Source organism: Macaca thibetana, chromosome 6 (assembly GCF_024542745.1).
Source record: "Macaca thibetana thibetana isolate TM-01 chromosome 6, ASM2454274v1, whole genome shotgun sequence".
In the NCBI taxonomy this organism is placed as follows: Eukaryota; Metazoa; Chordata; class Mammalia; order Primates; family Cercopithecidae; genus Macaca; species Macaca thibetana.
In genome coordinates, this window is record NC_065583.1 from 141,304,803 (window position 1) to 141,331,536 (window position 26,734).

A 26,734-nucleotide genomic window follows, 5' to 3' on the forward strand; every position below is an offset into this window, starting at 1 on the left:
AACAGTTGTCCATAATACTATTATTAATGTGCCACTGATAGGACAGGGCACCACCATTCATGACAGTGGTCATTGAAAAAAGTGGACTCAGGTCAGAAATCTAAACTATGAAATGTTACTAATCTTGGTCAGGATATGCAATTAGTCAAAAATACCTCTCATAAACCAAATAAAGTTAATACTATTTCAGTAGTTTGCTTTACTTCATAAACTTTCAGGAGCCAAGGTGACACTGTCTAGCTGTTGCATAGCATTTATAAAGAATAGGGTCTTCTTAGCTTCTGTGAACTATGTTCACATCCCAATTATGAAAAGACAAAGCACATGGTCACAGAAAATATTAATCACATTATTTATGTGAACCCCTACTTAACCTTATAGCTTCAAGCATTTCATAATAAAAACATTTGAGTTGTTTTAAGTCAGAGGCTGGTTGTGCTCCCATTGATGTTTAAGAAAGGATAATCCCGGCCCAGTATGGCAAAGGGGAAATATCACTGAGCTGAGAATTGGTGCAAGTTTCTGATATGCCTCCAGTTGAATGGTGTGGGAAATTAGCCTCATTTTCTTCTCTATAAAAGGATGGGATTCGAATACTAGATAATCTCTAAAGGCCCTCCCAATCTAAAAGTCTAAGATCCTCTTTGCCTTTCAGATTAGTTAGCAGTCTAAATTGAGAGACACCCTGTGACTTGATACCATAATTTTGCAGGTTTTCTTTAGATTGGAGGTTTTTTTCTTCCAATTGAAATTTTCCAGTTTTTTCTTTTTCCTATGACAATGGTCTCATTTCAAAGTGTTAATATTGCTATAATATATCTCTCTTGCAAATGTTTTCCCAAACAAAAGAATCATCCAAATCAATGTCATCCATGAGCTTCATGTGTAAGAACATCTTTAAAATGCTGGATTTGTTTTACTACCTCCTAAGTTTCATACTAAGATCTAGCCAGGAAAATATGGTCGATTTTCAAACAGTAGATTTTAGTAAAGGGGCTTACTGACTGATGAACTAGAAACCAATACTGCAACACTGGGTTTTTGAAAAAAGAAAAGCTTTTTATTGCAAGTCAACTAACAAGGAGACAGGAGTTCAGCTCAAATCTGTCTCACTGTGCTGACTTTAAGGCAGCAATTTTATCTGAAAAGGTCACCATTTGATCAAGAGACAATAGCAAGAGGATAAATCAAAGACCTATTACCCGCCTTCCTTTCAAGCTCCACCCGACACCGGGGGTGGATTCTAGGATTAGTAGGTGATCGGTGGAAAGAAAGGGGAGGTGTGGGAAGTCCTTGGCCATGCACAGCTATTCCATCATGCTATCTCATAGATCATGTGTGCAAATTTCGGGGAATTGGTGTAAAACGTGCAATGGAAACTCAGGCTGTGGCATCAGCAATTTCGTTCTATGTGAACTCCAGTTGGCCATGTAGATTCCAAGCAATTTCTGCGAATTTTGTTATCTCACAAGCAGAGAACATTTCAGAATTTCAGCAAGTTCTTTCTTTTCTTATCTTCTGTCCTGTAAATTCAAGAATTTATGTTCAGTTATTGGTTTATTTAACTCTATGGGGAACAATTTCACTAGGATCTGGATCCTATCACTCTGTTACACACTTATAGCTGGTATATTAGTGTTATCCAAAGAAACAGAACCAATAGAATATACAGAGAGAAGTATACATAAAAAGAAATTATTCATTTATTTATTTTTATTTATTTACTTATTTATTTTTGAGACAGAGTCTCACTCTGTCACCCAGGCTGTAGTGCAGTGGTGCAGTCTTAGCTCACTGTAACCTTCACCTCCCGAGTTCAAGCAATTCTCTTGCCTCAGCCTCCCGAGTGGCTGGGAATACAGGTGTGTGCCACCATGCCCAGCTTATATTTGTATTTTTAGTGGAGATAGGATTTCCCCATATTGCCCAAGCTGGTCCTGAACTCCTGGCCTCTACTGATCCATCTACCTTGGCCTCCCAAAGTGCTGGGAGTACAGACATGAACAACCACACCCATCCTAGGAATTGGCTCAGGGACTGGAAAATTCCATGATCTGCCATTTGCAAGCTAAAGAACTGATTGTGTAAGTTCCAACCTGTGTCCAAAGCCCCAAGAAGCAGGAGTACTGATGTCCAAGAGCAGGAAGTGATGAATGTTCAAGCTCAAGCAGAGAGCAAATTTTCTCTTCCTATGCATTTTCTGTTCTATTCAGGCCTTTAAATGGATAGGATGATGCCCATCAGAATTCTTTTTCAGTCTACCAATTCAAATGCTAACCTCTTCCAGAAACACTCTCGGAGACACACCCAGAAATAATGTTTTATCAGCTATCTGGACATTTCATAGACCCCTTAAGTTGATGTAAAATTAATCATCACAGTTGACATAGATGCTCATTGGCCTTTTGTTGCTTTTTTAAGGAAACGGTATCAACACAATTTGGAAACCACTCTGACATGAAAAAATTTTCATCACATTCCTACTCATTTGGACCAATCTTTACAAAGAAGGAAATCCTATGCTATGACTCATCAGTTCTGAGTTCTATACCTACCCTTGTGCCAGAGTGTAGGCAGAAGTCTGGGAATGGCATTACCATTATAGATACAAGGAATAATGGAGGGGTGGCTCACAATTAGAAAAGGCCATGCTGAAAAGACAGCACAATCAATATCATCTACATGGTGACCTGTCTATCTTTCTTGAAACTCTTTCCTTCTGTGGCTTCTTTGACGTTATGCTCTCCAGATCTTCTCTTTCCTCTCTGGCAGCTTTTCCTCAATATCCTTCCAGGGCTCTCGTATTCCACGCCTCTTTCAAAAGTTAGTGTTCCAGTGGACTCCAGGCTCAGCCCTAGCTTCAATTTCTACACTCTCTTGGGTGAATGCATATAAATTCATGACTTCAACAGTCACTTCTGTGGCTAATTCTTATCTTTTGCCTAGACTTTTCAACAAGCTCCAAACACATATTTTCAATTGTCTGCCATCTGTATTTTATAAACACTTCAGATGCAACATATTGTAAAGCTGAATTTATCAAGTTTCTCAGAAATCAGATTATCCCTCTCTTAGTCACTATCATTTCCATCACAGGCTGAAGTACGTCTTAGGCTAATGCCAAAACCCTCTCTTCCCTTTGTGGTTTATATTTGAGTATTGTGGACAAAAAAAAAAAAATCAAAGTAAGGGTAATTCTCTACAGATCCTTAGCATTAACTGTGAAGTTAATGTCACAAAGAACCAGGGGGTTGCATGGATGTTCTAGTAGCAGGTGTGAGTTTTGGGGTGTGGGTAGAGCTTGGGGGTGAAAAGTGGCTATGACGATATTAAGAAAGAGAAGGGAAGTGCAGGAAGAAGGATGGTCAGCCTCAAAAACAAATGTCACTGCTTTACTATTTTGGCAGGGGCTTGCCCTTACTGATCCCAGAGCAAGTAAGACCATGTGATAAATCTCAGTAAAAATTTATGCTTGGAATATACATCCCTAGAGACTCAGGACAGAATCACAGACATTTATGAAGTCAAATGAGGCACTTAAGATCATTATGATACCCATGAAATTTTGGCTAAAATTGGAAATGTAATAGTAATTTTAGCCAAAACTCACACAGAAGCTGGGTCAAAATCCATCAATAAGTTTTCTTTGAGCATCCACTAGAAGCCCAGTTTTATGTTATATCTATAAATAGTAAATAAAAGTCAGAAGACTTGGTTATTGCTCACATGGAATGTAAATCTACATAGGGAGATGAAATGAACAACAAATACTTCACCTACTGTGTGGTCCATACATTCTGTCTCTTTTCCACATTTTGGGTTTAGTTTTCCTCAACTTGTTGTTGAGTTCTTTACATATTCTGCTGCTTGTTATCTCTGAGCCTTTTCCCAAGCTATTGCTTCTCTCATTCCCCTTTCTGAAGTTCACCTTCCTCATTCCTGTTTTGTCAGACTAATTCCTAATTAGTTGTTTGATTAGAAAGCCTTCCAGACTTCAAGTTGAATTTGGATACCTGAGATTAGAGCATGAAAAAAATTAATGGAAAAGCATTCACTGTGTTTTGGTTGCTAATTATTTATTTATGTTTCCCATAATGCCATGAATTCTGGGACACTGTCTTGTTCATTGTATACATATGCACTTGATAACTATTTGTTGAAAAAGAATTGATCATTGAATTTTTATTAAAACAATGTAGGAATTCAATAAAGAAAGTGACACTTGAGTTCTGGCTTATAGGACACCTAGGAAACCAAGTGATAGAGGAGACAGCAGAAGGAGCCAAAATCAGTTGACAGAAAGGACCATGGTCTTATATATGAGGATTAAAAGGAGATTTGATTCATGTTAAGGCAAATCATTCCCAACTTGAGACCTGCAAATCCCAATGCAATAATAATGAGAACATTATTTATTTTTAACATTTCAAAAAAGCATATATAATGTTAGTGTATACTACACCTTTCCATGTATGTCATATGTACTTACATTGTTATCAACATTCTCAAACAATAATCATCAAAAAAAAAAAATGAAAAGAAGAGAAGGAGTTGAGTGAATGCTAGAAACCTTCACTGAATGCTTTCTCTGTGTTATTTTACTTAATCTTTAAAACAAATCTATTTTTCTCATTCCTTTTCTTTTTTGAGACGAAGTCTTGCTCTTGTCCCCCAGATTGGAGTGCAATAACATAATCTCGGCTCACTGCAACCCCCACTTCCCGGGTTCAAGCAATTTTCCTGCCTCAGCCACCCGAGTAGCTGGGTTTACAGGTGCCTGCCACCATGCCCAGCTAATTTTTGTATTTTTAGTAGAGATGGGGTTTCACCATGTTGGCCGGGCTAGTCTTGAACTCCTGACCTCAGGTGATCTGCCCGCCTCGGCCTCCCAAAGTGCTGGGATTATAGGCATGATCCACCGCACACGGCCTATTTTTCTCATCCTAATAGATGAGAAAACAAAGGCACTAAGAAGCTACCATTTAGAACTTCTGCTAAGTTAGTTTTTATTATAAAATCATTTAGAAACAAATTATTTCGTATGGTTTCAGCATTTACAATAGATACTAGAGTATACCCAGGATTAAAAACTGATAAAAGGTCATATCCATAGTAAATGTTCAGGAAACTAACATACAAAGGAGGAAAAGATAGATCCTTAATGGTCAAACTATGAAGTTTAGTTGCTGTGTTCATAGAACACATCTATTTTTGATTAAACATTTTTGAAAAATTGTTTTTCTCACCACAACAAACAATACATTTGGCTTAATGTCAATAAATTAGTTATATTTTTATTGGAACACCTGATGATCAAGATGTTTTCAGGCTATCTAGGCACAATACAAGATTTAGCAAGAAACTTCTGAAAAATTGAAAGGGGGTTACTTATAAAAATCTTTATGTGGGAGGGAAAAAAAGAGGTCAGAACTTCTCTTGAAGTATGAGTTTATTTTCCCAATCGAACACAGTTTTCTGGAGAAGAGTTAAGAGAAGCACGTGCCTACTGAACTGTTCTGAGAACATGCAGAAGTCTAGCAAAATAAAAGTTATAGATATTCAAATCTGCAAAGCAAAAATGTAGTTTATAGTATTCTTTTTTGAAGGAAATTTCTTATATATTTATACAGATATACAATTTTTATTAAATATGTAAATGTGATTTTTAACATATATATTTTTCAACATTGTTTTCCCCCCTTTTTTACTTGTTTTCTTTTCCTCCTACCTTTATTTTTCACACACATTTCAGGGCACCCTGCCCTGTTCCTGTCCGACAAGCATATTAACATCCTAGTATTGTTCTTTAATATTTTTCAACTTCAGCCTCATGTAAATCAGATATGAGTTCACACATATATAGGATGTTTAAGTATCATTTATTATATAAAAAATGGAATGTATAAGCACATGATTTTCTGTATCTTACTCTTCTCATTCAACACTATCTCATGGAAATCCCTCCAGGTCAACCAGAGAAGTAATTCATTCTTTGTAATAGCTGCATAATATTCCATGTTGTGAATAGCCATATTTTTTCCCACTATTTCTTCTATTCATGGGCATTATGTTTAGTTTGAAAAATTGGCTTTTAGTTTGTTTCATCTTTAGGAATAAGGCTGTTGTGGCCTTAAATATATATCTTATGTAGTGGTGCTTTTTTTCTAATGAATATATTCTGAAATCTGTGATCACTGGGTTAAAAGATGTATGTATTTTAAATTTTAGCAGATGCTACCAAATTGCTTCACAAAAGAATTGCAATGATACACACTTTTGCTAACAATGTATGAGAAGGCTCCTTTAATATTCCTAACAGTGTTAAGGATTCCATTATTTGAATAATTTTTAGTTATACAAAGTTATAACTATTTAACTTGAATTTCCCTGATCATTGAAAAATAATACCATTTCTTCTTATGTTTCTGGATCTTTCTAATTTGTTCTTTTGTTATCTGTTTATCCACATTATTTGCTTAATTTTCTATTGGCTTAGTTTTATCTTGCCAATTTGAAAAAACTCTATTTTATAAAATAGATATTAATATTTTTTTCATCTGTGGTACTAATATTTTTGCCTAGTTTCTTTTCTGTCAATTCACTTAGAGTAGCTTTGAATACAGGTTTTTTAAAAAATCAAATATTTATGTTTTTTTGTTCCCTACGGACTCTGAGTTTCTAGTACTTGTTACTAGAAATATAAAATTAATTTAAAATGCAGCTTCCCAAATTTTTGCTTATAGCTTTATAATTTTAAGATATTTATACTCAAATCTCTAAGTCATCTGTATATGGGATATACATGGAGTTCAACTTTATTAAATCTTTCAATTTGAAGACATATTTCTTTTCATTTGGTATATATTGTTTTATGAATGCTAATAAGTTTTATAATTTTCCATTCCATCCCAATTAAATTTGTTTCTAAGACTTTTATGAGATTTTGTTGATATTGTGAATAGACCGTTTTTCCCACTCCACTTCTAATGGCTTATTGCTTAAATAGAAAATAAAAACTATTGATATTGCATAGTTTTCTTTTCTCCATCTATTTTACCAAATGCTCTAACCAATTCTGTTTGTTTTCATATGAAAATCTCTTGTTTTGTAGGTAGTTGACTGTCTCAATTACAAAGAATAATAAAAACATATGCACAGCAAAGCATGCACAGAATATATTGATGAGAAAACCCAAGTTCTGTGTGTAGTTGACTATATGTATTTTCATGTACTGCTAGAGTTGTTTTGTATATTATTCCTGAGAAAATAAAACTTACTCTGTATATGTGCTTGGTCTTCTTTGAACTAAATATAATAGAGAAATAGAAATAGTCATTGTCCATTTTCCCAGATATCTGATTTTGAACATTTCCAGGAAGGATTAATAGACCCATATTGCAATACTCTGAAAAGAGTCTTAGAGATAATTACAACAAATGACACAAACAGAGTCAATGGAGCTTCAGTTTTGCCTTCCTAATGCAATTCAAGGTGACCTTGATCAAGTTGCTTCCATCTCCTGTTTCATGAAAAAACTATTTGTGTTCAGTGGAGTCACTGTTAATAGCTTCCCTCTAGTAGTGATACCCTTTCTGAGAGCTAGCAGAGAGGTTCATGTATCTTAGACATGGGTTCATTAAAAAATGCGTGTGAAACCTCACCATCTTCTAGGGAATTTTGTATTATTATTATTACACTTTAAGTTCTAGGGTACACGTGCACAACGTGCAGGTTTGTTACATAGGTATACACGTGCCATGTTGGTTTGCTGCACCCATCCACCCGTCGTTTACATTCGATATTTCTCCTAATGCTATCCCTCCCCCAGGCCCCCACCCCCTGACCAGCCCCGGTGTGATGTTTCCCGCCCTGTGTTCATGTGTTCTTATTGTTCAACTCCCACTTTTGAGTGACAACATGCAGTGTTTCGTTTTCTGATCTTGTGATAGTTTGATTAGAATTATGGTTTCCAGCTTCATCCATGTCCCTGCAAAGCACATGAACTCATCCTTTTTTATGGCTCCATTGTATTCCATGATGTATATGTGCCACAACTGCTTAATCCAGTCTATTACTGATGGACATTTCGGTTGATTCCAAGCCTTTACTATTATGAATAGTGCTGCAATAAACATATGTGTGCACGTGTCTTTATAGTAGCATGTAGCATGATTTATAATCCTTTGGGTATATACCCATTAATGGGATCACTGGGTCAAATGGTATTTCTAGTTCTAGATCCTTGATGAATTGCCACACCATCTTCCACAATGGTTGAACTAGTTTACAATCCCACCAACAGTGTAAAAGTATTCCTATATCTCCACATCCTCTCCAGCATCTGTTGTTTCCTGACATTTTAATGATCACCGTTCTAACTGGTGTGAGATGTTATCTCATTGTGGTTTTGATTTGCATTTCTCTGACGACCAGCGATGATGAGTATTTTTGCACATGTCTGTTGGCTGCATAAATGTCTTCTTTTGAGAAGTGTCTGTTCCTATCCTTGCCCCCTTTTTGATGGGATTGTTTGTATTTTCTAGTAAATTTTGTTTAAGTTCTTTGTAGATTCTGGATATTAGCCCTTTGTCAGATGGGTAGATTGCAAAAATTTTCTCCCATTCTGTAGGTTACCTGTTCACTCTGATGATAGTTTTTTTTGTTTGTTTGTTTGATTTCTTATTTTTCTTTTTGCTGTGCAGAAGTTCTTTAGTTTAATTAGATTCCATGTGTCTATTTTGGCTTTCGTTGCCATTGCTTTTGGTGTTTTAGTCATGAAGTTTTTCCCCATGCCTATGTCCTGGATGGTATTGCCTAGGTTTTCTTCTAGGGGTTTTATGGTGTTAGGTGTAACATTTAAGTCTTTAATCCATTTTGAGTTAATTTTTATATACAGTATAAGGAAGGGATCCTGTTTCAGCTTTCTACATATGGCTAGTCAGTTCACCCAGCAGCATTTATTAAATAGGGAATCCTTTTCCCATTGCTTGTTTTTGTCACATTTGTCCAAGATCAGATGGCTGTAGATGTGTGGTGTTACTTCTGAGGCCTTTGTTCTGCTCCATTGGTCTATATATCTGTTTTGGTACCAGTACCATGCTGTTTTGGTTACTGTAGCCTTGCAGTATAGTTTGAAGTCAGGTAGCGTGATGCCTCTAGCTTTGTCCTTTTTCCTTAGGATTGTCTTGGCAATGCGGGCTCTTTTTTGGTTGCATATGAACTTTAAAGTAGTTTTTTCCAATTCTGTGAAAGAGGTCAGTGGTAGCTTGATAGGGATAGCATTGAATCTATAAAATACTTTGGGAAATATGGCCATTTTCACAATATTGATTCTTCCTATCCATGAGCATGGAATGTTCTTCCATTTGTTTCTGTCCTCTTTTATTCTGTTGAGCAGTGGTTTGTAGTTCTCTTTGAAGAGGTCCTTCACATCCCTTGTAAGTTGGATTCCTACTTATTTTATTCTCTTTGTAGTAATTGTGAATGGGAGTTCACTCATGATTTGGCTCTCTGTTTGTCTGTTATTGTTTTACAGGAATGCTTGTGATTTTTGCGTGTTGATTTTGTATCCTGAGCCTTTGTAGAAGTAGCTTATCAGCTTAAAGAGATTTTGGGCTGAGATGACAGGGTTTTCTAAATATAAAATCATGTCATCCTCAAACAGAGACAATTTGACTTCCTCTTTTCCTAATTGAATACCCTTTATTTCTTTCTCTTCCCTGATTGCCCTAGTCAGAACTTTCACCACTATGTTGAATAGGAGTGGTGAGAGAGGGCATCCCTGTCTTGTGCCAGTTTTCAAAGGGAATGCTTCCAGGTTTGCCCATTCAATATGATATTGGCTGTGGGTTTTTCATAAATAGCTCTTATTATTTTGAGATACATTCCTTCAATGCGTAGTTTTACTGAGAGTTTTTAGCATGAAGGCTGATGAATTTTGTAAAGGCCTTTTCTGCATCTTTTGAGATAATCATGTGGTTTTTGTTGTTGATTCTGTTTAGTGATGGATTACATTTATTTATTTGCATATGTTGAACCAGTCTTGCATCCCAGGGATGAAGCTAACTGGATCATGGTGGATAACCTTTTTGATGTGCTGCTGGATTTGGTTTGCCAGTATTTTATTGAGGATTTTCGCATCAATGTTCATCAGGGATATTGGCCTAAAATTCTCTTTTTTTTGTTGTGTCTCTGCCAGACTTTGGTTATCAGGATGATGCTAGCCTCATAAAATGAGTTAGGGAGAATTCACTCTTTTTCTATTGATTGAAATAGTTTCAGAAGGAATGGTACCAGCTCCTCGTTGTACCTCTGGTAGAATTTAGTTGTGAATCCATCTGGTCATGGACTTTTTTTGGTTTGTAGGCTATTGATTAGTGCCTCAATTTCAGAACTTGTTGTTGGTTTATTCAGAGATTTGACTTCCTCCTGGAATAGTCTTGGGAGGGTTTATGTGTACAGGAATGTATCCATTTCTTCTAGATTTTCTAGTTTATTTGCATAGAGTTGTTTATAGCATTCTCTGATGATAGTTTGTATTTCTGTGGGATCAGTGGTAATACCCCTTTATCATTTTTTATTGCATCTATTTGATTTTTCTCTCTTTTCTTCTTTATTAGTCTTGTTAGTGGTCTATCAATTTTGTTGATCTTTTCAAAAAACCAGCTCCTGGAGTCATTGATTTTTGAAGGGTTTTTTATGTCTCTATCTCCTGCAGCTCTGCTCTGATATTAGTTCCTGCCTTCTGCTAGCTTTTGAATTTGTTTGCCCTTGCTTCTCTAGTTCTTTTAATTGTGATATTAGCATGTCAATTTTAGATCTTTCCTGCTTTCTCTCATGGGCATTTAGTGCTATAAATTTCCCTCTACACACTGCTTTAAATGTGTCCCAGAGATTCTGGTATGTTGTGTCTTTGTTCTCATTGGTTTCAAAGAACATCTTTATTTCTGCCTTCATTTTTGTTATGTACCCAGTAGTCAGTCAGGAGCAAGTTGTTCAGTTTTCATGTAGTTGTGTGGTTTTGAGTGAGTTTCTTAATCCTGAGTGCTAAGTTGATTGCACTGTGGTCTGAGAGACAGTTTGTTGTGATTTCTCTTATTTTACATTTGCTGAGGAGTGTTTTACGGCCAATTATGTGGTCAATTTTGGAATAAGTGTGATGTGGTGCTGAGAAGAATGTATATTCTGTTGATTTGGGGTGTAGAGTTCTGTAGATGTCCATTAGGTTTGGTTGGTCCAGAGCTGAGTTCAAGTCCTGGGCATCCTTGTTAACCTTCTATCTCATTGATCTGTCTGATATTGACAGTGGGGAGTTTAAGTCTCTCACTATTACTGTGTGGGAGTCTAAGTCTCCTTGTAGGTCTCCAAGGACTTGCTTTATGAATCTGGGTGTTCCTGTATTGGGTACATATATATTTAGGATAGTTATCTCTTCTTGTTGAATTGATCCCTTTACCATTATGTAATGGCTTTCTTTGTCTCTTTTGATCTTTGTTGGCTTAAAGTCTGTTTATCAGAGACTAGGATTGCAACCCCTGCCTCTTTTTATTTTATTTATTTTTTATTTTATTTTTTTGCTTTCCATTTGCTTGGTAAATCTTCCTCTATCCCTTTATTTTGAGCATATGTGTGCCTTTGCACATGAGATGGGTCTCCTGAATGCAGCACACCAATGAGTCTTGACTCTTTATCCAATGTGCCAGTCTGTGTCTTTTAATTGGGGCATTTAGCCTATTTACATTTAAGGTTAATATTGTTATGTTTGATTTGATCCTGTCATTGTGATGTTAGCTGGTTATTTTGCACATTAATTGATACAGTTTCTTCATAGCATCGATGGTCTTTACCATTTGGCATGTTTTTGCAGTGGCTGGTATGGGTGTTCCTTTCCATGTTTAGTGCTTCCTTCAGGAGCTCTTGTAAGACAGGCCTGGTGGTGACAAAACTCTCAGCATTTGCTTGTCTGTAAAGGGTTTTATTTCTCCTTCACTTATAAAACTTAGTTTGGCTGGATATGAGATTCTGGGTTGAAAATTCTTTTCTTTCAGAATGTAGAATATTGGCTCCCACTCTCTTCTGGCTTGTAGGGTTTCTACCAGGGGAGCCACTGTTGGTCTGATGGGCTTACCTTTGTGGGTAACCCAACCTTTTTCTCTGGCTGCCCTTAACATTTTTTCCCTCATTTCAACCTTGGTAAATCTGACAATTATGTGTCTTGGGTTTGCTCTTCTTGAGGATTATCTTTGTGGCATTCTCTGTATTTCCTGAATTTGAATGTTGGCCTGCCTTGCTAGGTTAGGGAAGTTCTCCTGGAAGATATCCTGAAGAGTGTTTTCTAATTTGGTTCCATTCTCCCTGTCACTTTCAGGTACACTAGTCAAACATAGGTTTGGTCTTTTCACATAGTTCCATTTTTCTTGGAGGCTTTGTTCATTTCTTTTCACTCTTTTTCTCTAATCTTGTCTTTTCGCTTTATTTCATTCATTTGATCTTCAATCACTGATATCCTTTCTTCCACTTGATCAAATCAGCTACTGACCCTTGTGCATGTGTCACAAAGTTCTCAGTGCCATGGTTTTCAGCTCCATCAGGTCCTTTAAGGTCTTCTCTACACTGTTTATTCTAGTTAGCAATTCGTCTAACCTTTTTTCAAGGTTTTTAGCTTCCTTGCGATGGGTTAGAACATGCTCCACTAGCTCAGAGAAATTTGTTATTACTGACCTTCTGAAGCCTACTTCTGTCAACTCGTCAAAGTTATTCTCCATCCAGTTTTGTTCCCTTCTTAGTGAGGAGCTGCAATCCTTTGGAGGAGAAGAGATGCACTGGTTTTTGGAATTTTCAGCTTCTCTGCTCTGCTTTCTCCTCATCTTTGTGGTTTTATCTACCTTTGGTCTTGGATGTTGGTAACCTACAGATGGGGTTTTTATGTGAATGTCCTTTTTGTTGATGTTGATGCTATTTCTTTCTGTTTATTAGTTTTCCTTCTAACAGTCAGATCCCTCAACTGCAGGTCTGTTGGAGTTTGCTGGAGATTCACTACACACCCTGTTTGCCTGGGTATCACCAGCGGAGGCTGCAGCACAGCAAATATTGCTGCCTGATCCTTCCTCTGGAAGCTTCATCCCAGAGGGGCACCCACTTGTTTGAGGTGTCTGTTGGCCCCTACTGGGAGGTGTTTCTCATGGGGAATTTTTGGTCAGTAACCAAGCACAAGACAAGGAGAGACCAGGGATTTTTAAATATCTGGAGAAGCTTCAAAAACCACTGATGCACATGTACATACACACACATCACACCCATGGACACACTTACATATGGTGAGACACAGTTGAGCAGAAAGTTATTGCTGCCCTCACTATTCAAGGCAATAGTAGGGGAACATAGAAGTTGATCTTTTCATTTTGTCTCCTGTGATGGTTATTTCCCACAAGATGACTTTCTGAAATTGTAGGCTCAGAAATTCTGAAAGGTATTCATGACCAGTGAAAATGTGCACAGAAATCTGAAATTAAAATACTTAATGGAAACGGTAACCTGGAAAAAAAGGGAGTTTACTTCCAATTGGGTTTATCTCCTTAGTTAAAACACCTCCATATCAGGAACATGAACTGGTTCATCACTTTGGATTCTCCAGATGAAATGGTGGACCAGGAATACCTGATCCTTACCAATGAAACAAGTTTCTGTATTAATTCCATCATCTTTGGTTGCCGTATTATTTCAATCTGTTATTTATGAGCTGAAAAAATTGGGTACTGACTCATGATTGTCCTCTAACAAATAAAGTTGAGATGCATCTTATTGGCAATGATATTATTAACATGTAATCAAGTACATTTTCCAAATGAGTCTCAATCTTCACTGAAGAGTTGCCGTTTTTCAGTTTTCTATCCTTACCACTCAAGGAATAGATCTTGGAAGCTAATGTACCAAGAGTGCTACAAAAGACACACACATACTGGAATTTTGGTGAGATATTGTACCCTTTTGCCAGTATGCTATGTGTTCTTCACAGCACAGCTTCTTATAAAAGCTCTGTTGTGCCTTTTTCTTTCCAGTTTATGTTAGAGTTGATAACTTTTTCCTAGCACTACAAATCCCAAGGTTGTGATCATTCAATGCCAAAACATTTTTACTTTTCTTATGAAATGTTTTTTGCAATTTTTTTTGGTAGTGCCTCTTTTTTGTGTGCATTGAAAATAGTGAGCTAACATATATATGCTTGTTAATTATTTTCCTGTGATCATTAATTGCTGAATGATTATTAATAAGAACCATTTATTATTGCTGTTGTTTAAGTATAATTAAACATCATCTTTTTTTGTTAAGTCATTAACTACTTCATCATAATCTCTAGTCACCATTACATCTACCAGAGTCAACATGGATGTCCTAGCCTGTGTTCCCACCCAAAAGCAGAGCTTATGACAAGGGTTATACACAACCAGTTTATTTTGAGAACTCCAGGGAAGAGGAGTGAAGGAGAGATGGCCATTTGAAGAATCTATTGAATTGGCAATGGGAGCTTGATCCTATTGGGACCCTTTGAGAAGCTGTGGAGAATGTTCTATGGAAGCTGTACAGAGTTGTTCTTCCAAAAGATGGGTAAGGGGGTATATAGCCACCAATTCCAATTCTCACTGGGCACAGGTTTCCCACTGGCATTAATTTCTACTTCCAGTTTGCACAGAATTACTGCAGAGGTTTCTGAAAGCATTTCACCTGTGTCATCAGGGACACCTCATAGCAGAAAAAATATATATACATGTGCATATGAGTAAGCTTTTGCTGCAGAAAGAGCTTGCAGAAATTGAGGTGACCAAATAAGTTGTTCATATAAAATCATTGATACTTCTTCTACCTCTAGCATTATAGACAGCCATTCCACCTAACAGGGATCAACTATATTATAATGATTTGTATAATGAAAATGCCTTATATTTATTTATTTCATATAAATCTGCTAATATTTCAATATGGCTAACATAGGATTCTTATGTTCTAAAGTTTAGACTTTATCCCATAACCATGGAATGGTTATAAACAGAAAAGAAATATTATTGTATTTATATTTCAAAATAAACAGTCTGGCAATAGTATAGAGAATGAATTAAACAGACTATTGCATTAGTACTATTTATAAAGTAATTTAGAACTCAGGTAGTAGCCATAAAAATGAAGAAAGGGGAAAAGACACAAGACATGTTGAGGTAAAATCAACAGGAGTCTAATTGGATAAAATGAGTAGGAAAAAGGATGAAGTTGAGATAAGTCCAAGATTTCTGATTTGAATGGAAAGGTATATTTGAATGTCTTTCATCTCTATCTCCAAGACTACAATCCTTCTTTAAACAGAAATAATGAGAGATAAGACCATAATCTCTCACTTAGAGAGATTATGAAATATCTTCCTCACTGGTTTCCCTGAATCTACTCTTCCCCGTCCAAACCAGCCTCCCAACAGTAGCCAGAATGGCATCTTCAAGACATATATTTTATTCCTTTACTACAATAATTAAACACTCCTAAGGACTTTTCAGTGGTCTTAGAACAAGTGGAAAATATTTAACACATCTTAGGAGGGCCTACATGGTCTTGTCCTTGCTACCCTTGTAACTTTGACCACTGTCCCAGATATACCAATTTTTTTCTCAGTCTCTCTAATATGCTAAGCTCCCTCTCATCTCAGGGCCTTTGTAGGTATTGGAATCGCTGCCTGGAAGTCATCCCTTGCCTAGTTAACTACTACTCATCTTTTTTATCTCAACTTAAATAGCAATTTACAGGGGAAGCCCTTCTCGCATTCCCCCTTCCCTATCTTCTCCTCAAAGAAAGCAGGTCTCCTATTAGATGCTCCCACAGCATATTTTACTTTCCCATCTTAGCACTTAATCTAGCTTGGAATAATTATCTGTTTGCAAAATAATGTAATTAATGAGAGTCTCCCCTCTCTGAAAAGTAAAGTCTATACATGCAGGAATCACTACTATTTTGTTCAACATTTTATCCTCAGTGCATAGGCTTCCATCTGACTCTTCATGATGCTTGATTAATTCTTATTTGTGGAACACATGAATTAATTGCCAAAAGGGAAGCAGGAATAATTGGAAATGTGTTTTATGTAGATTGGCTTTAAGAGGCCTATAGGAGATTCATGGGCAGATGCTTAGCAGGTGGCTGAAGACAAAAGCACTCACTTTAGAGTGAAACTGTCAGGGTTTAAAACCCAGTTTAGTTGTTTATTATTTGTATGACTCTAGGGGAAGTGTGTGATATCACTCAACTTTAGTTTTTTTTTCCTGCAAAACGAAGACAATAATGGCATCTACCTCACAGGTGGTTGTAAGAATTAAATGAGATTATGCATGTTCACTTGTTAACCCAGTGCCCAGCACATAATAAGTATACAATGAATGTTGCCATTATTGTTGTTATCACTTTGTGGGTTTTTTTTTTTTTTTTTTTTTTTTTTTTTTTTTTTTGAGATGGAGTCTTATTCTGTTGCCCAGACTGGAGTGCAGTGGCATGATCTCAGCTCACTGCAACCTCTGCCTTCCCGGTTCAAGCAATCCTCCTGCCTCAGCCTCCCAAGTAGGTGGGACTACAGGCGCACGCCATCACACTTGGCTAATTTTTTAATTTTTAGTAGAGACGGGGTTTCGCCACATTGGCCAGGCTGCTCTCAAACTCCTGACCTCAGGTGATCCACCCACCTCGGCGTCCCAAACTGCTGGGATTACAGGTGTGAGCCACCATGCCCAGCCTGTTGTTGTTATCACTTTGGACCACAAGAAAATGTTGGGACCCAATACAGGTTTCCAAATCATTCAAGATGGTTGAAGTGATGAGAGTGGTTGAGAAGGCCTAGAGAGAGAACACAGAGCAACAAAAGGCCAAAAGAGAGACCTTGAGTAAATGCCAAAAGAATTAAAAGGAACAGGAAAAAAAAATACAAAATATTGATAAGATGATTAGAAAAAGGTTAGGAAAGTCTGACATTAACAAAGACAGAAGATTTTATTCCTTTTCTATTCATTTATTAATTTAAAATCAACCCATTCTTTAGGTGTTAAGCCTTAAAATGTCTGGGAGGCAATATCACCACACAGAACCAAAGAGTATTTATTGCGTTCTGTAGAAATTATCTGTTTTGGCTTGAGACCACTCTTAACCAGGTTCAAGATTCTTTTCTCTTTATTATATCAGAGAATAGCTTCCTTGGTACTTAATTGATCTAAAAATTACACATTTATGGCGGAAAAAAATGGGTGAATTTTTCACTAAATGTGGTAATGCCCTATATAAACCCCAGGATCTTTTTTGTATCAAGGAATTTGCTGCAGAAAATCAAATGATTTTGAGTGGATGACATTTTCTTATGAATGGAATAACAGCAACAAGAAGCATCCTGCCGAGTTTGTTTCTTATCTGATTCAATGGATTGTATTTTCATTCCTAATTGCTCTTCATCAGCTCTGACATTTCCAGGTTTTCTGGAAAACCAAAAAAGTGCACATTTACTTATGGTATTGTCTACTTTTTTCCTAAGAAAACAAATGATGGTTCAAAGGCATTCCCTGAGAAATTCATCTCCAACGCTAGCTACTCTACCAAGTGACCATGCCCTCTGTAACCACGGCACACTGGGGATGATCTGGCAATTAAGAACACACACAAAAAATGATTCCTTACGTTGCTTGCTTCCAGCTGGTAAACAAACAATTAAGTCTCAGAATCAGAACACATATTCTTTAATTAGATAGGAAAATAACAGTTGGATTATGTTATGACATTTGCTATTAATAAATAACAGCTCTCATAATTTTACAAAGAGTGAATATGACAATTCTAATTATTTTACCACATTGAAAGCACTGTATCAGAGTCCCATGGGTAGCCAGTCATCTATTTATCATGAATAATTCAGAGTAATATGGCTATAATTCTGATTCAATTCTGATTGAAAATTTAGAGTTGTTAGACAAGATTTCTACAGACTGTTCTCTTGTGTGCTATTTCTGGAATTTGTATCTTTGCATATGCAAATTCTAGAAAGAATGTAAGCAATGAGATGGTTTTGTATTCATTAGTAGAAGAACTTTGAGTTTTATTAGAGACCACATCAACAAATACAGCCTGTGTGGAATAGGACATGAAGATCATGCTCAGTTAATATTTGCTGTGTTAATTTTTAAAAATTATCTTTATGAACATCTATACAATACCATCTGTCTAATAGTATTATACACAGTGGAGGGGAAATTCCCTTTTCGACCTGGCTTGTATTTTATAGAGCAATGGCAAGAGTCACAGTTGTTCTAGAAAATATTTCCAAGACATAGTGACCAGAATTACAGGGTTTGGTTTGGAAGCTGCAACTACTATTTCTCTAAGTTTTCATTTATTTTCTTTTTTTTTTTTTTTTTTTTTTTGAGACATTGTCTTTCTCTGTCACCCAGACTGGAGCGCAGTAGGATGATTATGGCTCACTTCAGCCTCAACATCTGGAGCTCAAGTGATCCTCCCACCTCAGTCTCCCATGTAGCTGGGACTGCAGGTGCGCATCACCATGCTTGGTTAATTTTTTATTTTTTGTAGGGACAGGGTCTAACTATGTTGCCATGCTAGTCTCAAACTCCTGGGCCTAAGGGATCCTACTGCCTCGGCCTTCCAAAATGCTGGGAGTACAAGGCATTAGCCACAGCACCCAGTTCTCACTTACTTCAATTACAGATCACTTTATTATCTAAATCATTTTTATCTATTATAGTCTCATATATAACCTGGAATAATTTTTACCTCCAAAGTTACAATAATCTGTTTGGACATATCCTGTGAAAATCCCTTTCCACTCAGACACATTCTGAGAGGCACTAAGTGAATTCAGAGAGGATAGAGAATGAAAAAAATAACTCGTTTCAGAATTTGCTTATCTTTGACACAATCAACGTATCTGATAGCCTGTTACAGACAAGGTACTAAAGGCAAGGGTGAGAGCATGGTCCCTGCCTTCCAGAGGCCCAGCGTCTAGAGCAGTTAAATTCATGGAACTACATTCTCCAAATAAATCTACAGTTTACATGGTCTTTTATTTCACCAGCAGGCAAATTTTTGTCCCTGGGCAGCCTCCTAGAACTATTTATAGCCTGAGAACAAATTTATTTCTTCTTAGTAGATTTCTGTTCTCCTTCTTTGAAATCTCAGCAGTACAAACCTGATTAGCAGGGAGGCAAGGTCCAATTATTAATGAGATAATTATGATTGTTTTCTTATACCAGGCAACCAGCGACTTCTGGCAAGGACCAGTAGTATGAAAAGCAGGAGGTCAAGGGTAAAATGCTGGTTTCCAGAATTACTTGGGCTCTGTTATATCTTCCTTGAAGAAGCAAAATCTAATCATGAACATCACAAAGACAATAGCACACAGCAGTGGGATGAAGAACAATGAGTACAAAGCCCTGAGAAGGAAAAAGTACTTGTTAGAAGATTGTCTGTGGCCTGGCATCCAAGGTTTATGAACCTTTTTTAGGCATATATTCTGGCAAATATCTTCTATAACTACAGTGTGTTTAAAAATTTTTTTTTCCTTACTGGGCATATAGAAAGTCACAAAATTTGTCATGCTACCACTCAGAAATACATAGAAAATTTAATTTCTTAATTTTCTTTAAATATCTTTCACTTAAGCACAAGATACTGGTTAGCAAAAGAAAGAGACAAAATGTTCCATTTAGTTTAACATTTACTGAATCCATTAATTTATATACCTTTCCCCAAAATTGTGAGTAGATGGCACAAGAAGTGAATAGCTTACCTTTCTCTGTGGTGTGAGTCCTCAGGAATGTTCTGGTGCCTGTAGGTACCCAGCACCATGCCCCTTCTTCTCCTTGGCAGTAGGCAGTGCTAGAGTTAACATAAGAAAAAGGCAAAATTGGATGGCTATGGAGAAGTGTTCCAGATAAAGGCAGGCCAAATGAAAGGGCAAGAAGGCAAATGGCAGCATGACATATTCACGGCAGCTGCAGATGATTCAAGAGAAATGGATGGTAGACGCTTACATGAGAATGTCAAAATAAATCTGGAAGTGCAAGCAAGGCCTGGGGCCAATGTTTTATCCAGGACATGCATGACAGGTATGTATCTTGAACATATCACTAAATGTCTACTCCAGGGCCCTGTAAACTTGTCTTTACATAATTATCATTTAAAGTTTTTGACTATCACCAAGAGCTATGGTAAAAAAAAAAATCAAAATAAAAACACTGAACGTGTAATCTGTAAGAGTTTTTAGTAAAAAGAAAAAAGCCATTTAGTACATAATTTTGTGCTTGACTACATTTATAGATATGGTTACCAACCTGCAGGTTGAGGTTCACAATGTTATTCAATGCTGTCATAACATATAAAGACATCATAAATACATTCACCTCTAATTAAAGGACCAGGAAAAGGTTTGGGTTTTGTTTAATGAGCTAAACAATATGTACATCTCATAGTTGACAATAAGAACTACATCATCATCTAGTTTCCCTCTTGCCTGAGCTACTGAGAATCTGAGTATTAAGTTTGGGTTTAATGATGATACTATTCTTAGTCTGAGATTTGTTTTAATTTTGCTTCTCTTCTAGATGTCTGTCCTTCCCAACATTATTACTTTAACTTATATTCTATGTTACTTGTCTCATCCATGTGCTCACTATGAGCCAATTTAGACTTCCTCAAAAACTAGCGATTTCTGTGCTACTACAGATCATAGAATCCTGCCTGCTACTAAGGGGCTTCTAGAGTTCTCAAGCTATATAAATATTTTGGCGGGATCATTTTTTTTTCCTCAAAAGCAACATCAAATCTCCAGCTGCTGGGAAATGGTGCTTTTCCTTATTATTGGAATCAATGAGTCAAGGCGTATGTCTTTAATGGAAGTTTTGGCAAGCATGGTATTAGAGTTAATATTAGATTCAACTGAAGTAAACTGAATGGTTTGTTTTCTGCTCTGCAAGTACAAATCAATGGTTTTAATCAAACACTGCAGTTTATATCATGGTAGAAATATTTACACAAAGAGAAGCACTGATAGATGCACAGCACTTAAGACAAATGTAAGTTTTTAGAAGTCTCGGGAGCATAGATTACAGGAAAGGTAAGACACACACACGAAAAATCTCCCCAGCCAAAAATAGTATATAAACCTATGTTAGGAAATGTGCTTCCCCTCAAAGAGTCTAGTTCAGTTAGCATCTTCTTGTTGCATGCAAAGAAAGATTTACTTTAGTTATCCCCAGAAATATGGGGGATGGCAAGATGGTATACAGTGAATACAAATGCCGTGGAATACAGGAAAAGTCAGACAACTGGAGTGGGATCCACAGCAGAGACATGCTACAGAATTTCTACCTACAGGCTGAATTTCAAGTCTGTAAATGTAGCCAAGCAAATAATAAACGCTTCACTGATACTGCATTACAATGCACAATAAAGTATTATCTGTTTCCAGACTTTATGACTGCCCTGTAGTATACATCATTAATATTTCTGCTTGGCATTTTCTGTGCCATCACCAGTTTTTTATTCTTTTTCTTTTTACCTTCATATATTTTCTTCTTTCTTCTTTAATATTTTCTGCTTTAGAAACATAACTCCAGCTTGGCTTTGACTTATGACCCCAAGCATATATTATGAATGCTCTCTATATTTCCTTTGACATACCTCCAATTTCTCTCTGCATTTCCTAATTTGGTTTATATGAAAAAAGTCTGATTGGCCTGTACATCTTTTTTTACCAGGACTCATTGTAGATAATTGGCTAATCTCTGGATTTGGGTAGGGAAGACTATTGGGCCACACAGTATACCTGCCCTATAAGCTGTGAACAAAGAATTTTCACTTAGGAGGGACACACGGCCTGGTACCAACACTGCTGGGACTAACATACAGTCCTCTACTTCACCCATGTAATAAGAAAGGGTCCAGTTCTCCTATCATGCTCCCTCTTAAAAAAAAAAAAAAGTAAAATTTCACCTTCTGGGTTTTAGGTAGATTTTCCTAACACTCAACACTGGTTTCTGGAGTGACTACATATAGCCTAATCAAAATATAATTAATATTCAATAAATTAAAGCACATGTCTCTAATGAGAACAAGTTGCCACCTTTCAAAAAGTTTCGTATGCATTCCAAAAATAAATACAAATGAGTCTCTGATTATTGGGTGGTATTCTCTATCCTCATCACTCTTCCTTTGAGTGATATACTCTCCTGCTGTAATTGATACCTCCAAAGGCATTATTACTCAACTCCTAATGCTTCAGTTGCATGTTTTGCATCTTGCAAGTTTCAAGAATTTGTGGAACAACATATCTTTGCTTCAAAGTACTAAAGAGGTTAAAGTTGTATGTACTTATTAAATGTGTATTAATAGAATATAGTATTATAAATAGACTTAAAACTCGTTGTCTCTCTTGTTCACTGCTATGTCTCTCTTGTTCACTGCTCTGTCCCAGACATTAGTGCAATGTCTGATACATAGTATGTGTTCAATATATTTTTCAAAATAAATAATCAATCAATCAATTCATGACTACCATATCTACTTGCCCACAACTTCTAAACATGGGAAATATGGAGATGAGAGTCTAGTGAGAGTCATTTTTGTAAATATCAAAGAGTACCTCTAGGTTCTACAGAATAACTTAGTAGAATATTAAACGAGAAGTGGAATAGGTTTAAATGCAGATCTTCTAATTAAAAATGAGTTCCTAGATAAAAGCAAGAGTAAAACAAAACCTTGCAGAGGTACTTAATTGTTGTGGGAAGTCAGGGACCCCAAACGGAAGGACCGGCTGAAGCCATGGCAGAAAACATAAATTGTGAAGATTTCATGGACATGTATTAGTTCCCCAAATTAATACTTTTTTATACTTGTCTTTACTGTAATCTCTGAACATAAATTGTGAAGATTTCATGGACACTTATCACTTCCCCAATCAATACCCTTGTGTTTTCCTATGGCTGTCTTTACTTTAATCTCTTAATCCCATCATCTTCTTCATAAACTGAGGAGGATGAATGCCACCTCAGGACCCTGTGATTGTATCAACTGCACAAATTGTTTGTAGACCATGTGTGTTTGAACAATACGAAATCTGGGCATCTTTAAAAAAAGAACAGGATAACAGTGATGGTCAGGGAACAAGAGACGTAACTTTGAACTGGCCACCGGTGAGCCGGACAGAACAGAACTATATTTCTCCTCTTTCATAAGCAAATAGGAGAAACATTGCTGAATTCTTTTTCTCAGCAAGGACCATCCCTAAGAAAGAGAATGTACCGTGAAGGTAAGCCTATAAACAGACCCTTTGGAAGCATGTGCCGTCTTTTATGGTCGAAGCGGAAGGGATGAAATAAACCCCGGTCTTCTGTAGTGCTCCCAGGCGTATTAGGACAAGGAAAATTCCTGCCTAATAAATTTTGGTCAGACAGGTTGTCTGCTCTCAAACCCTGTTTCCTGATAAGATGTTATCAAAGACAACGCGTGCAGAAAACTTCATTAGCAATTTTAATTTCGCTTCATCTGGTGATCCTGTGATCTCGCCCTGCCTCCATTTGCTTTGTGATACTTTATTACCTTGTGAAGCATGTGATCTCTGTGACCCACACCCTATTCATGCACTCCCTCCCCTTTTGAAAATCACTAATAAAAACTAGCTGGTTTTACGGCTCGGGGAACATCACGGATCCTGCCGACATGTGATGTCTCCCCTGGACACCCAGCTTTAAATTTCTCTCACTTGTGCTCTTTCCCATTATTTCTCAACCCAGCCGAGACACTTAGGAAATAGAAAGGAACCCACGTTAAACATTGGGAGCAGGTTCTCCAGATACTTAATTATTCTTAGCCTCTCTCTCTCTCTCTCTCTCTCTCTCTCTCTCTGAAGGTAACTTCTACTAGCCAAAGCTTAATGTTTACTGTTTGGTCTTCTTAGGAGAAAAGTTTCTTAAAAACAGCCACAAAACCCCTCATCAGGCCAGGGCAAGATCTATCCTCCAGCAGGAGTTAGAGTCCCATTGCTCATCTTGGAGCTGAGTTTGAAGGAAAAGTCCCTGCTCTGGCGTATCTCATCTCACTTGGTCAACACAGTGTAATTAGATTTCTAAGTCATATTCTCTCTCCAAATAGAAGTAATGAAAGGCAGAAAATCAGCAGAATGTTATATGTTACTCATTTTCAACTTAGTGTGAATAATTTGGCAGAACTTGATAAGGACAAAAGCATGATTTTGCTACTGATGAGAAATATTTATGTGTGCTTTCATCACACAGCTGAGCACCCAAATGAGAGGCATTGTTCTGAACAATGCCACTACCTTTCTCCTGAAAGCCTGTTGTCATTAACTGAAATCAGAGAAAGGGGATTATTCACCAAACTGAATCACTCACATGATGGCCAAAGTTCTAGAAGTTTGTGCCCTGGGGCCTGAGATCGGATTCTTTCTGCTTCTCATTTGGCAACTGATGCCCATTCATTCATTTTGTAAGGTTTAGAGGAATTCTTGAGTCTCTTCTTCTAAAATAAAAGCCAACTTTGCCATTTTGTTCTTTCACAAAGAACAATCTCTTTGCTAAATGAAAAAAAAAAAAATGTAATTCTTCTTCTAGCTGTTGAGCCATGATCTCTGCTGAGGGGTAAGAGGATCAGAATATCCCCTGTCACGAGGTGTGATAATGGTGTCCTCCCTCTGTATTTTTTCTGCCTGGTTTAATGTATCATTTTTAAACAATATGTCCCTGACCCACTAAGAGCCAATGAGTGGGGGCTGGCAGGTGGCCCTCAACCCTTCCTCTTGATACTTTTAATCCTCCTCCTTCAACCAGAGAAGCTCTGCTTTACTTCTGTTTCACATGTTGAATTTCTGCACAAGAAGTCATTTGACAAAATGATTTGGAGGTTTGGAAAAGATGGAAAACCAGCATGAGGGGGAATGAACGCTGAATGTAGAAAATCTGGATTCTAGTCCTGCTACTAGCCGCAATTAGCTAATAGACATTGAGAAATAACTTCAACTTTGTAGTGTCTGACTCCTCCTCCGTTAAAATGAGTCATCAAATGGTGGAACTCAAGCCAGGCCATACAGTTCCTTAGAGGTTCCTGAGAGGTCCTTAGGATTTACTCTGAGAAGGAAGGGTGGAGGTTCCATTTCCTCAACCACTGCAAACAGCACAACTCTATTATATAGATACATAGAGAGAAATTTTATATAAAATTTAGTTTGAGAAAAGCTTTGAAAAATTGAAAAGCACTCAATTCTATATGAAAAAACTCTTTCATTCTAATAATCCATTGCTCTATAATTCCTACTTTCCATTGGTTAAAAAAACAAAACAAAATACTTTTTAATGACTTTCTTATTCATAGTATTATGCTATTTGTTGGTGCTGATGACCTATATGACACAATAATATAACACACACACATATATGTATGTATGTATGTATGTATATATGTATATACAGGTATTCCTTGACTTAAAACGGGTTACATTCTGATAAACTCGTCATAAGTTAAAAATATTGTAAGTGGAAAATGCCTTTAATACACCTAGTCTATCAAACATCATAGCTTAGCCTAGCCGCCTCAAATGTGCTCAGAATGCTTAATTAGCCTACAGTTGAGCAAAATCATGTAATGCAATGCCAATTTTGTAATAAAGTGTTGAAAATCTCATGTAATTTATTGACTACTGTACTGAAAATGAAAAATAGAAAGGTTGTTTGGGTACCTGAAGTACTGTTTCTACTAAGTGTGTATCACTTTTGCACCACTGCAAAGTCAAAAACTCACAAGTCAAGCAATCATAAGTCAAGGACAGTCTGTATAAAACAATATTTTTCTAGGTATTCAGAATATATATATATAATTACATATATGTGCAAATTTGTGTATATATATATAAATTTGTAATTTCATGCATATTTACATATATATTTTTTAGTATTAGCATTCTCTATATTGTCTTCCTTGAAATACTTTTCTAGGAGATATTAGTAAGCATGGCATCAAAAAAAAATGCCATATGCAAATGATTTTAAGAGATTATGCATATTTAATCTCCCTTAGGTAATTCACAATATACATGTGCATGTTTAAGGCATCTCATTGAGAAGACCTTCAATGGAAAAAATCTGTTTGATCTGGTTTAACTTAGAGTTTCCAAACTTACCTAAGTGAAACATTCTTTATCAATATTCTATTGAAATTGCACAAACCATGATTATGAAGCAAACTGGGAAACAATAATGTAGTATTTGTCCAGCGTGAGGGACTGCATATTTGTGTCACCCCAAAATTCATGTATTGACTGAAGCCCTAACTCTCAGTATGATGGTATTTGGGTTGGAACCTTTGGGAATTAATTAGGTTTGAATGACATCATGAGGGTGGTGCCCTGATGATGGGATTAATGTCCTTATAAGAAGAAGAGGCATTAGAGAGTTTTCTCTCTCTCTCACTCTCTTTCTCTCTTTCTTTCTCTCTGCCCTGTCACAAAGAGGAGGTCATATGAACCACAGTGCCTTCTGCAAGTGGCCATCTGCAAGCAAGGAAGAGGGCCCTCACCAAGAGCCAAATCTGCCAGCACCTGAAACTTGACTTCCCAGTGCCCAGAACTGTTAGAAATAAACATCTGTGCTTCAAGCCACCCAGTTTATGGTATATTGTTATGGCAGTCCAAGCAGGCTAC

General features: G+C 36.8%; 1 long non-coding RNA gene across 1 annotated transcript; it reads right to left on the bottom strand.

The window, feature by feature from the left end:
- Positions 1-917: 917 nt before the first annotated feature.
- On the bottom strand, positions 918-24,872 carry LOC126956461 (uncharacterized). The gene is made up of 4 exons (XR_007726383.1): positions 24,435-24,872; positions 19,814-19,902; positions 3,777-4,013; positions 918-1,523 (listed from the first exon to the last, which is right to left on the bottom strand). It is a non-coding gene; the product is annotated as an uncharacterized LOC126956461 (long non-coding RNA).
- Between the last annotated feature and the right edge of the window lie 1,862 nt (positions 24,873-26,734).